General features: G+C 68.9%; 1 long non-coding RNA gene across 1 annotated transcript in view; it reads left to right on the top strand.

Annotated features, from left to right (window-relative positions):
* Positions 1–4,864: 4,864 nt before the first annotated feature.
* Positions 4,865–9,280, top strand: part of LOC309326192 — a 65,334-nt gene continuing 60,918 nt past the window's right edge. Inside the window, exon 1 of the long non-coding RNA XR_014150222.1 lies at positions 4,865–4,919. This is a non-coding gene — a long non-coding RNA (uncharacterized lncRNA). The remainder of the gene's footprint in view (positions 4,920–9,280) is intronic.

Here is a 9,280-nt window from a genome sequence, read left to right as displayed (position 1 = left end):
GAGTGACCCCTGGGGGGATCTGCACTCTGCACGCCCTCAGAGGCCGGAAAGGCTGGCAGGGACGGGGCCCCCAGGTGAGCCCGGGAGAGAGCGGGGCCCCTGGGGGATTTGCACTCTGCACGCCCTCAGAGGCCGGAAAGGCTGGCAGGGACGGGGCCCCCAGGTGAGCCCAGGAGAGAGAGGGGCCCCTGGGGGGATCTGCACTCTGCACGCCCTCGGAGGCCGGAGAGGCTGGCAGGGACGGGGCCCCCAGGTGAGCCCGGGAGAGAGAGAGGGGGGCCCCTGGGGGGATCTGCACTCTGCACACCCTCAGAGGCCGGAGAGGCTGGCAGGGACGGGGCCCCAGGTGAGCCTGGGAGAGAGAGGGGCCCCTGGGGGGATCTGCACGCCCTCAGATGCTGGAGAGGCTGGTAGGGACGGGGCCCCCATGTGAGCCCGGGAGAGAGAAGGGCCCCTGGGGGGATTTGCACTCTGCACGCCCTCAGAGGCCGGAGAGGCTGGCAGGGGCAGGGACCCCAGGTGAGCCTGGGAGAGAGAGGGGCCCCTGGGGGATCTGCACTCTGCACACCCTAAGAGGCCGGAGAGGCTGGCACGGACGGGCCCCCCAGGTGAGCCTGGGAGAGAGAGGGGCCCCTGGGGGGATTTGACTCTGCACGCCCTCAGAGGCCAGAGAGGCTGGCAGGGACGGGGCCCTCAGGTGAGCCCGGGAGAGAGAGGGGCCCCTGGGGGGATTTGACTCTGCACGCCCTCAGAGGCCAGAGAGGCTGGCAGGGACGGGGCCCCCAGGTGAGCCCGGGAGAGAGAGGGGCCCCTGGGGGGTGGATCCTGCACTCTGCACGCCCTCAGAGGCTGGAGAGGCAGGCAGGGACGGCCCCCCCAGGTGAGCCCGGGAGAGAGAGGGGCCCCTGGGGGATTTGCACTCTGCACGCCCTCAGAGGATGGAGAGGCTGGCAGGGACGGGGCCCCCAGGTGAGCCCGGGAGAGAGAGGGGCCGCTGGGGGGATCTGCACTCTGCACACCCTCAGAGGCCGGAGTGGCTGGCAGGGGCAGGGCCCTCAGGTGAGTCTGGGAAAGAGAGGGGCCCCTGGGGGGTGGATCCTGCACTCTGCACGCCCTCAGAGGCCGGAGAGGCTGGCAGGGACGGGGCCCCCAGGTGAGCCCGGGAGAGAGAGAGGCCCCTGGGGGTTGGATCTTGCACTCTGCACGCCCTCAGAAACCAGAGAGGCTGCCAGGGACGGGGCCCCCAGGTGAGCCCGGGAGAGAGAAGGGCCCCTGGGGGGATTTGCACTCTGCACGACCTCAGAGGCCGGAGAGGCTGGCAGGGGCAGGGACCCCAGGTGAGCCCAGGAGAGAGAGGGGCCCCTGGGGGATCTGCACTCTGCACACCCTCAGAGGCCGGAGAGGCTGGCAGGGATCGGGCCCCCAGGTGAGCCTGGGAGAGAGAGGGGCCCCTGGGGGATCTGCACTCTGCACACCCTCAGAAGCCGGAGAGGCTGGCACGGACGGGCCCCCCAGGTGAGCCTGGGAGAGAGAGGGGCCCCTGGGGGGATTTGACTCTGCACGCCCTCAGAGGCCAGAGAGGCTGGCAGGGACGGGGCCCTCAGGTGAGCCCGGGAGAGAGTGGGGCCCCTGGGGGGATCTGCACTCTGCACACCCTCAGAGGCCGGAGAGGCTGGCAGGGGCAGGGCCCCCAGGTGAGTCTGGGAAAGAGAGGGGCCCCTGGGGGGTGGATCCTGCACTCTGCACGCCCTCAGAGGCCGCAGAGGCTGGCAGGGACGGGGCCCCCAGGTGAGCCTGGGAGAGAGAGGGGCCCCTGGGGGATCTGCACTCTGCACACCCTCAGAGGCCGGAGAGGCTGGCACGGACGGGGCCCCCAGGTGAGCCTGTGAGAGAGAGGGGCCCCTGGGGGGATTTGACTCTGCACGCACTCAGAGGCCGGAGAGGCTGGCAGGGACGGGGCCCCCAGGTGAGCCCGGGAGAGAGAGGGGCCCCTGGGGGATTTGCACTCTGCACACCCTCAGAGGATGGAGAGGCTGGCAGGGACGGGGCCCCCAGGTGAGCCCGGGAGAGAGAGGGGCCCCTGGGGGATTTGCGCTCTGCCCGCCCTCAGAGGCTGGAGAGGCTGGCAGGGGCAGGGCCCCCAGGCGAGCCCAGGAGAGAGAGGGGCCCCTGGGGGGATCTGCACTCTGAACAACCTCAGAGGCCGGAGAGGCGGGCAGGCATGGGGCCCTCAGGTGAGCCCGGGAGAGAGAGAGAGGGGCCCCTGGGGGGTGGATCTTGCACTCTGCACGCCCTCAGAAGCCAGAGAGGCTGCCAGGGACGGGGCCCCCAGGTGAGCCTGGGAGAGAGAGGGCCCCTGGGGGGTGGATCTTGCACTCTGCACGCCCTCGGAAGCCAGAGAGGCTGCCAGGGACGGGGCCCCCAGGTGAGCCCGGGAGAGAGAGGGGCCCCTGGGGGGTGGATCCTGCACTCTGCTCGCCCTCAGAGGCCAGAGAGGCTGGCAGGGACGGGGCCCCCAGGTGAGCCTGGGAAAGAGAGGGGCCCCTGGGGGATTTGCACTCTGCACACCCTCAGAGGCCGGAAAGGCTGGCAGGGACGGGGCCCCCAGGTGAGCCTGGGGGAGAGAGGGGCCCCTGGGGGATCTGCACTCTGCACACCCTCAGAGGCCAGAGAGGCTGGCAAGGACGGGACCCTCAGGTGAGCCCGGGAGAGAGAGGGGCCCCTGGGGGGATCTGCACTCTGCACACCCTCAGAGGCCGGAGAGGCTGGCAGGGACGGGGCCCCCAGGTGAGCCCGGGAGAGAGAGGGGCCCTGGGGGGTGGATCCTGCACTCTGCACGCCCTCAGAGGCCGGAGAGGCTGGCAGGGATGGGGCCCCCAGGTGAGCCCTGGAGAGAGAGGGGCCCCTGGGGGGTGGATCTTGCACTCTGCACGCCCTCAGAAGCCAGAGAGGCTCGCAGGGACGGGGCCCCCAGGTGAGCCCGTGAGAGACAGGGGCCACTGGGCGGATCTGCACTCTGCACGCCCTCAGAGGCTGGAGAGGCTGGCAGGGACGGGGCCCCCAGGTGAGCCCTGGAGAGAGAGGGGCCACTGGGGGTGGATCCTGCACTCTGCACGCCCTCAGAGGCCGGAGAGGCTGGCAGGGGCAGGGAACCCAGGTGAGTCTGGGAATGAGAGGGGCCCCTCGGGGGGTTGCACTCTGCACACCCTCAGAGGCCGGAGAGGCTGGCAGGGACGGGGCCCCCAGGTGAGCCCAGGAGAGAGAGGGGCCCCTGGGGGATCTGCACTCTGCACGCCCTCAGAGTCTGGAGAGGCTGGCAGGTGCAGGGAACCCAGGTGAGCCCGGGAGAGAGAGAGAGGGTCCCCTGGGGGGATCTGCACTCTGCACGCACTCAGAGGCCGTAGAGACTGGCAGGGACGGGGCCCCAAGGTGAGCCCTGGAGAGAGTGGGGCCCCTGGGGGGATCTGCACTCTGCACGCCCTCAGAGGCCGGAGGGGCTGGCAGGGACGGGGCCCCAAGGTGAGCCCTGGAGAGAGTGGGGCCCCTGGGGGATCTGCACTCTGCACGCCCTCAGAGGCCGGAGGGGCTGGCAGGGACGGGGCCCCCAGGTGAGCCCGGGAGAGAGAGGGGCCCCTGGGGGGATCTGCACTCTGCACACCCTCAGAGGCCGGAGAGGCTGGCAGGGACGGGGCCCTCAGGTGAGCCCGGGAGAGAAAGGGGCCCCTCGGGGGTTGCACTCTGCACGCCCTCAGAGGCAAAAGAGGCAGGCAGGGACGGGGCCCCCAGGTGAGCCCGGGAGAGAGAGGGGCCCCTGGGGGTGGATCCTGCACTCTGCACGCCCTCAGAGGCCAGAGAGGCGGGCAGGGAAGGGGCCCTCAGGTGAGCCCGGGAGAGAGAGGGGCCCCTGGGGGGTGGATCCTGCACTCTGCACGCCCTCAGAGGCCAGAGAGGCTGGCAGGGACGGGGCCCCCAGGTGAGCCCAGGAGAGAGAGTGACCCCTGGGGGGATCTGCACTCTGCACGCCCTCAGAGGCCGGAAAGGCTGGCAGGGACGGGGCCCCCAGGTGAGCCCGGGAGAGAGCGGGGCCCCTGGGGGATTTGCACTCTGCACGCCCTCAGAGGCCGGAAAGGCTGGCAGGGACGGGGCCCCCAGGTGAGCCCGGGAGAGAGAGGGGCCCCTGGGGGTGGATCCTGCACTCTGCACACCCTCAGAGGCCGGAGAGGCTGGCAGGAACGGGGCCCCCAGGTGAGCCCGGGAGAGAGAGGGGCCCCTGGGGGTGGATCCTGCACTCTGCACACCCTCAGAGGCCGGAGAGGCTGGCAGCGACGGGGCCCCCAGGTGAGCCCAGGAGAGAGAGGGACCGCTGGGGGGATCTGCACTCTGCACGCCCTCAGAGGCCAGAGAGGCTGGCAGGGACGGGGCCCCCAGGTGAGCCCAGGAGAGAGAGTGACCCCTGGGGGGATCTGCACTCTGCACGCCCTCGGAGGCCGGAGAGGCTGGCAGGGACGGGGCCCCCAGGTGAGCCCGGGAAAGAGAGGGGCCCCTGGAGGGACGGGGCCCCAGGTGAGCCCGGGAGAGAGAGGGGCCCCTGGGGGGATCTGCACGCCCTCAGATGCTGGAGAGGCTGGTAGGGACGGGGCCCCCAGGTGAGCCCGGGAGAGAGAAGGGCCCCTGGGGGGTGGATCCTGCACTCTGCACGCCCTCAGAGGCCGGAGAGGCTGGCACGGACGGGCCCCCCAGGTGAGCCTGGGAGAGAGAGGGGCCCCTCGGGGGGTTGCACTCTGCACGCCCTCAGAGGCCAGAGAGGCTGGCAGGGACGGGGCCCTTAGGTGAGCCCGGGAGAGAGAGGGGCCCCTGGGGGGATCTGCACTCTGCACACCCTCAGAGGCCGGAGAGGCTGGCAGGGGCAGGGCCCCCAGGTGAGTCTGGGAAAGAGAGGGGCCCCTGGGGGGTGGATCCTGCACTCTGCACGCCCTCAGAGGCCAGAGAGGCTGGCAGGGACGGGGCCCCCAGGTGAGCCCAGGAGAGAGAGTGACCCCTGGGGGGATCTGCACTCTGCACGCCCTCAGAGGCCGGAAAGGCTGGCAGGGACGGGGCCCCCAGGTGAGCCCGGGAGAGAGCGGGGCCCCTGGGGCATTTGCACTCTGTTCGCCCTCAGAGGCCGGAAAGGCTGGCAGGGACGGGGCCCCCAGGTGAGCCCGGGAGAGAGAGGGGCCCCTGGGGGTGGATCCTGCACTCTGCACACCCTCAGAGGCCGGAGAGGCTGGCAGCGACGGGGCCCCCAGGTGAGCCCATGAGAGAGAGGGACCGCTGGGGGGATCTGCACTCTGCACGCCCTCAGAGGCCAGAGAGGCTGGCAGGGACGGGGCCCCCAGGTGAGCCCAGGAGAGAGAGTGACCCCTGGGGGGATCTGCACTCTGCACGCCCTCGGAGGCCGGAGAGGCTGGCAGGGACGGGGCCCCCAGGTGAGCCCGGGAAAGAGAGGGGCCCCTGGAGGGACGGGGCCCCAGGTGAGCCCGGGAGAGAGAGGGGCCCCTGGGGGGATCTGCACGCCCTCAGATGCTGGAGAGGCTGGTAGGGACGGGGCCCCCAGGTGAGCCCGGGAGAGAGAAGGGCCCCTGGGGGGATTTGCACTCTGCACGCCCTCAGAGGCCGGAGAGGCTGGCAGGGGCAGGGACCCCAGGTGAGCGAGGGGCCCCTGGGGGGTGGATCCTGCACTCTGCACGCCCTCAGAGGCCGGAGAGGCTGGCAGGGATCGGGCCCCCAGGTGAGCCTGGGAGAGAGAGGGGCCCCTGGGGGATCTGCACTCTGCACACCCTCAGAGGCCGGAGAGGCTGGCACGGACGGGCCCCCCAGGTGAGCCTGGGAGAGAGAGGGGCCCCTGGGGGGATTTGACTCTGCACGCCCTCAGAGGCCAGAGAGGCTGGCAGGGACGGGGCCCTCAGGTGAGCCCGGGAGAGAGAGGGGCCCCTGGGGGATCTGCACTCTGCACACCCTCAGAGGCCGGAGAGGCTGGCAGGGATCGGGCCCCCAGGTGAGCCTGGGAGAGAGAGGGGCCCCTGGGGGATCTGCACTCTGCACACCCTCAGAGGCCGGAGAGGCTGGCACGGACGGGCCCCCCAGGTGAGCCTGGGAGAGAAAGGGGCCCCTGGGGGGATTTGACTCTGCACGCCCTCAGAGGCCAGAGAGGCTGGCAGGGACGGGGCACTCAGGTGAGCCCGGGAGAGAGAGGGGCCCCTGGGGGATCTGCACTCTGCACGCCCTCAGAGGCCGGAGAGGCTGGCAGGGACGGGGCTCCCAGGTGAGCCCGGGAGAGAGAGGGGCCCCTGGGGGATCTGCACTCTGCACGCCCTCGGAGGCTGGAGAGGCTGGCAGGGACGGGGCCCCCAGGTGAGCCCGGGAGAGAGAGGGGCCCCTGGGGGATTTGCACTCTGCACGCACTCAGAGGCCGGAGAGGCTGGCAGGGACGGGGCCCCCAGGTGAGCCCGGGAGGGAGAGGGGCCCCTGGGGGATTTGCACTCTGCACGCCCTCAGAGGATGGAGAGACTGGCAGGGACGGGGCCCCCAGGTGAGCCCGGGAGAGAGAGGGGCCCCTGGGGGATTTGCACTCTGCACGCCCTCAGAAGCTGGAGAGGCTGGCAGGGACGGGGCCCCAAGGTGAGCCCGGGAGAGAGAGGGGCCCCTGGGGGGATCTGCACTCTGCACACCCTCAGAGGCCGGAGTGGCTGGCAGGGACAGGGCCCCCAGGTGAGCCCAGAAGAGAGAGGGGCCCCTGGGGGGATCTGCACTCTGAACAATCTCAGAGGCAGGAGAGGCGGGCAGGCATGGGGCCCTCAGGTGAGCCCGGGAGAGAGAGAGAGGGGCCCCTGGGGGGTGGATCTTGCACTCTGCACGCCCTCAGAAGCCAGAGAGGCTGCCAGGGACGGGGCCCCCAGGTGAGCCCGGGAGAGAGAGGGGCCCCTGGGGGGATCTGCACTCTGCTCGCCCTCCGAGGCCAGAGAGGCTGGCAGGGACGGGGCCCCCAGGTGAGCCCGGGAGAGAGAGGGGCCCCTGGGGGGATCTGCACTCTGCACGCCCTCAGAGGCCGGAGAGGCTGGCAGGGACGGGACCCTCAGGTGAGCCCGGGAGAGAGATGGGCCCCTGGGGGGATCTGCACTCTGCACGCCCTTAGAGGCCGGAGAGGCTGGCAGGGACGGGGGCCCCAGGTGAGCCCGGGAGAGAGAGGGGCCCCTGGGGGGATCTGCACTCTGCAAGCCCTCAGAGGCCAGAGAGGCTGGCAGGGACGGGGCCCTCAGGTGAGCCCGGGAGAGAGAGGGGCCCCTGGGGGGATCTGCACTCTGCACGTCCTCAGAGGCGAGAGAGGCTGGCAAGGACGGGGCCCCCAGGTGAGCCCGGGAGAGAGAGGGGCCCCTGGGGGGATCTGCACTCTGCACGGCCTCAGAGGCCAGAGAGGCTGGCAGGGACGGGGCCCCCAGGTGAGCCCGGGAGAGAGAGGGGCCCCTGGGGGGATCTGCACTCTGCACGCCCTCGGAGGCTGGAGAGGCTGGCAGGGACGGGGCCCCCAGGTGAGCCCGGGAGAGAGAGGGGCCCCTGGGGTGTGGATCCTGCACTCTGCACGCCCTCAGAGGCCAGAGAGGCTGGCAGGGACGGGGCCCTCAGGTGAGCCCGGGAGAGAGAGGGGCCCCTGGGGGATTTGCACTCTGCACGCCCTCAGAGGCCGGAAAGGCTGGCAGGGACGGGGCCCCCAGGTGAGCCCGGGAGAGAGAGGGGCCCCTGGGGGTGGATCCTGCACTCTGCACACCCTCAGAGGCCGGAGAGGCTGGCAGGAACGGGGCCCCCAGGTGAGCCCGGGAGAGAGAGGGGCCCCTGGGGGGTGGATCCTGCATTCTGCACACCCTCGGAGGCTGGAGAGGCTGGCAGGGACGGGGCCCCCAGGTCAGCCCGGGAAAGAGAGGGGCCCCTGGAGGGACGGGACCCCAGGAGAGCCCGGGAGAGAGAGGGGCCCCTGGGGGGATCTGCACTCTGCACGCCCTCAGAGGCCGGAGAGGCTGGCAGGGATGGGGCCCCCAGGTGAGCCCAGGAGAGAGAGGGGCCCCTGGGGGGTGGATCCTGCACTCTCCACGCCCTCAGAGGCCGGAGAGGCTGGCAGGGATGGGGCCCCCAGGTGAGCCTGGGAGAGAGAGGGGCCCCTGGGGGATCTGCACTCTGCACGCCCTCAGAGGCCGGAGAGGCTGGCACGGACGGGGCCCCCATGTGAGCCTGGGAGAGAGAGGGGCCCCTGGGGGGATCTGCACTCTGCACGCCCTCAGAGGCCGGAGAGGCTGGCAGGGACGGGGCCCTCTGGTGAGCCCGGGAGAGAGAGGGGTCCTTGGGGTGGGGGGATCCTGCTCTGGCACTTCTGGGAGGGATTTGCACTCTGCACGCCCTCAGAGGCTTCGTAGTCTAAGCTCAGGCGGCTCTTTGAGCTGGCATCTCTCTGGGGGGTTAGGCGTTTCTTCCCATTGGTCAACATCCTTCTTAAATAGTGGTGCCCAGAACTGGACACAGTATTCCAGGTGGGGACTGACCAAGGCAGAATAGAGCTCAGTCTTGTAAGCCACTGGTATTAGTAGCAATAAAAGTAATAATAATCACAACAAGAATAGACTTCGTTAACAAATATTTATGCTGCTTAACTGTGTGTGCATTGCAATCACTTGTTCATTGTTGTGCGTAGTAATTTTAAGTGCATTCTTAATATTACCATCAATGTGCAATACTGTTAAAATGCATAATTTCTTTAAATATAAACACAGAAATAAATGAAGCTCTAAATTCATGGGATGATGACCTGTGCCACAAACTGGGAAGCAGGCAGAGGGGCTTCTCGGTGGTGGCGCCTGCCCTGTGGAACGCCCTCCCCGCCTCCTTTCACAATGACTCACCCAGATTGGCGCCTGCCTCGCCTGCCTCGCCCGCCCCTAACCCGATCCCTAACCCTGGCCAATGCAATAAAATTCACTGGATCCCAGTCATGGCTTGGCTAAGGTCAGTTGCTACTCTTTGGATCAGGGAGCAGAGCTTACACGATACAGAAATTAAACCAACAGACTACGGAAGATGTCTTAAATGAATTTCTCAGTTTATTGATATACAAAGCTTAGGAGAACGAAATGATGTGAAGTGAGCTTATGAATGATAGTGCATAAATGCGGGAAATGGCGCATAGAAAATTGAATACATAGAACTGGCATAACCAAACAGTATTGTGGAATATTAGAATTGATATGGTTAATAGGTA

Source organism: Podarcis erhardii (assembly GCF_964252035.2).
Source record: "Podarcis erhardii genome assembly, chromosome: 12".
In the NCBI taxonomy this organism is placed as follows: Eukaryota; Metazoa; Chordata; class Lepidosauria; order Squamata; family Lacertidae; genus Podarcis; species Podarcis erhardii.
This window is presented reverse-complemented; position numbering and strand designations above follow the sequence as displayed.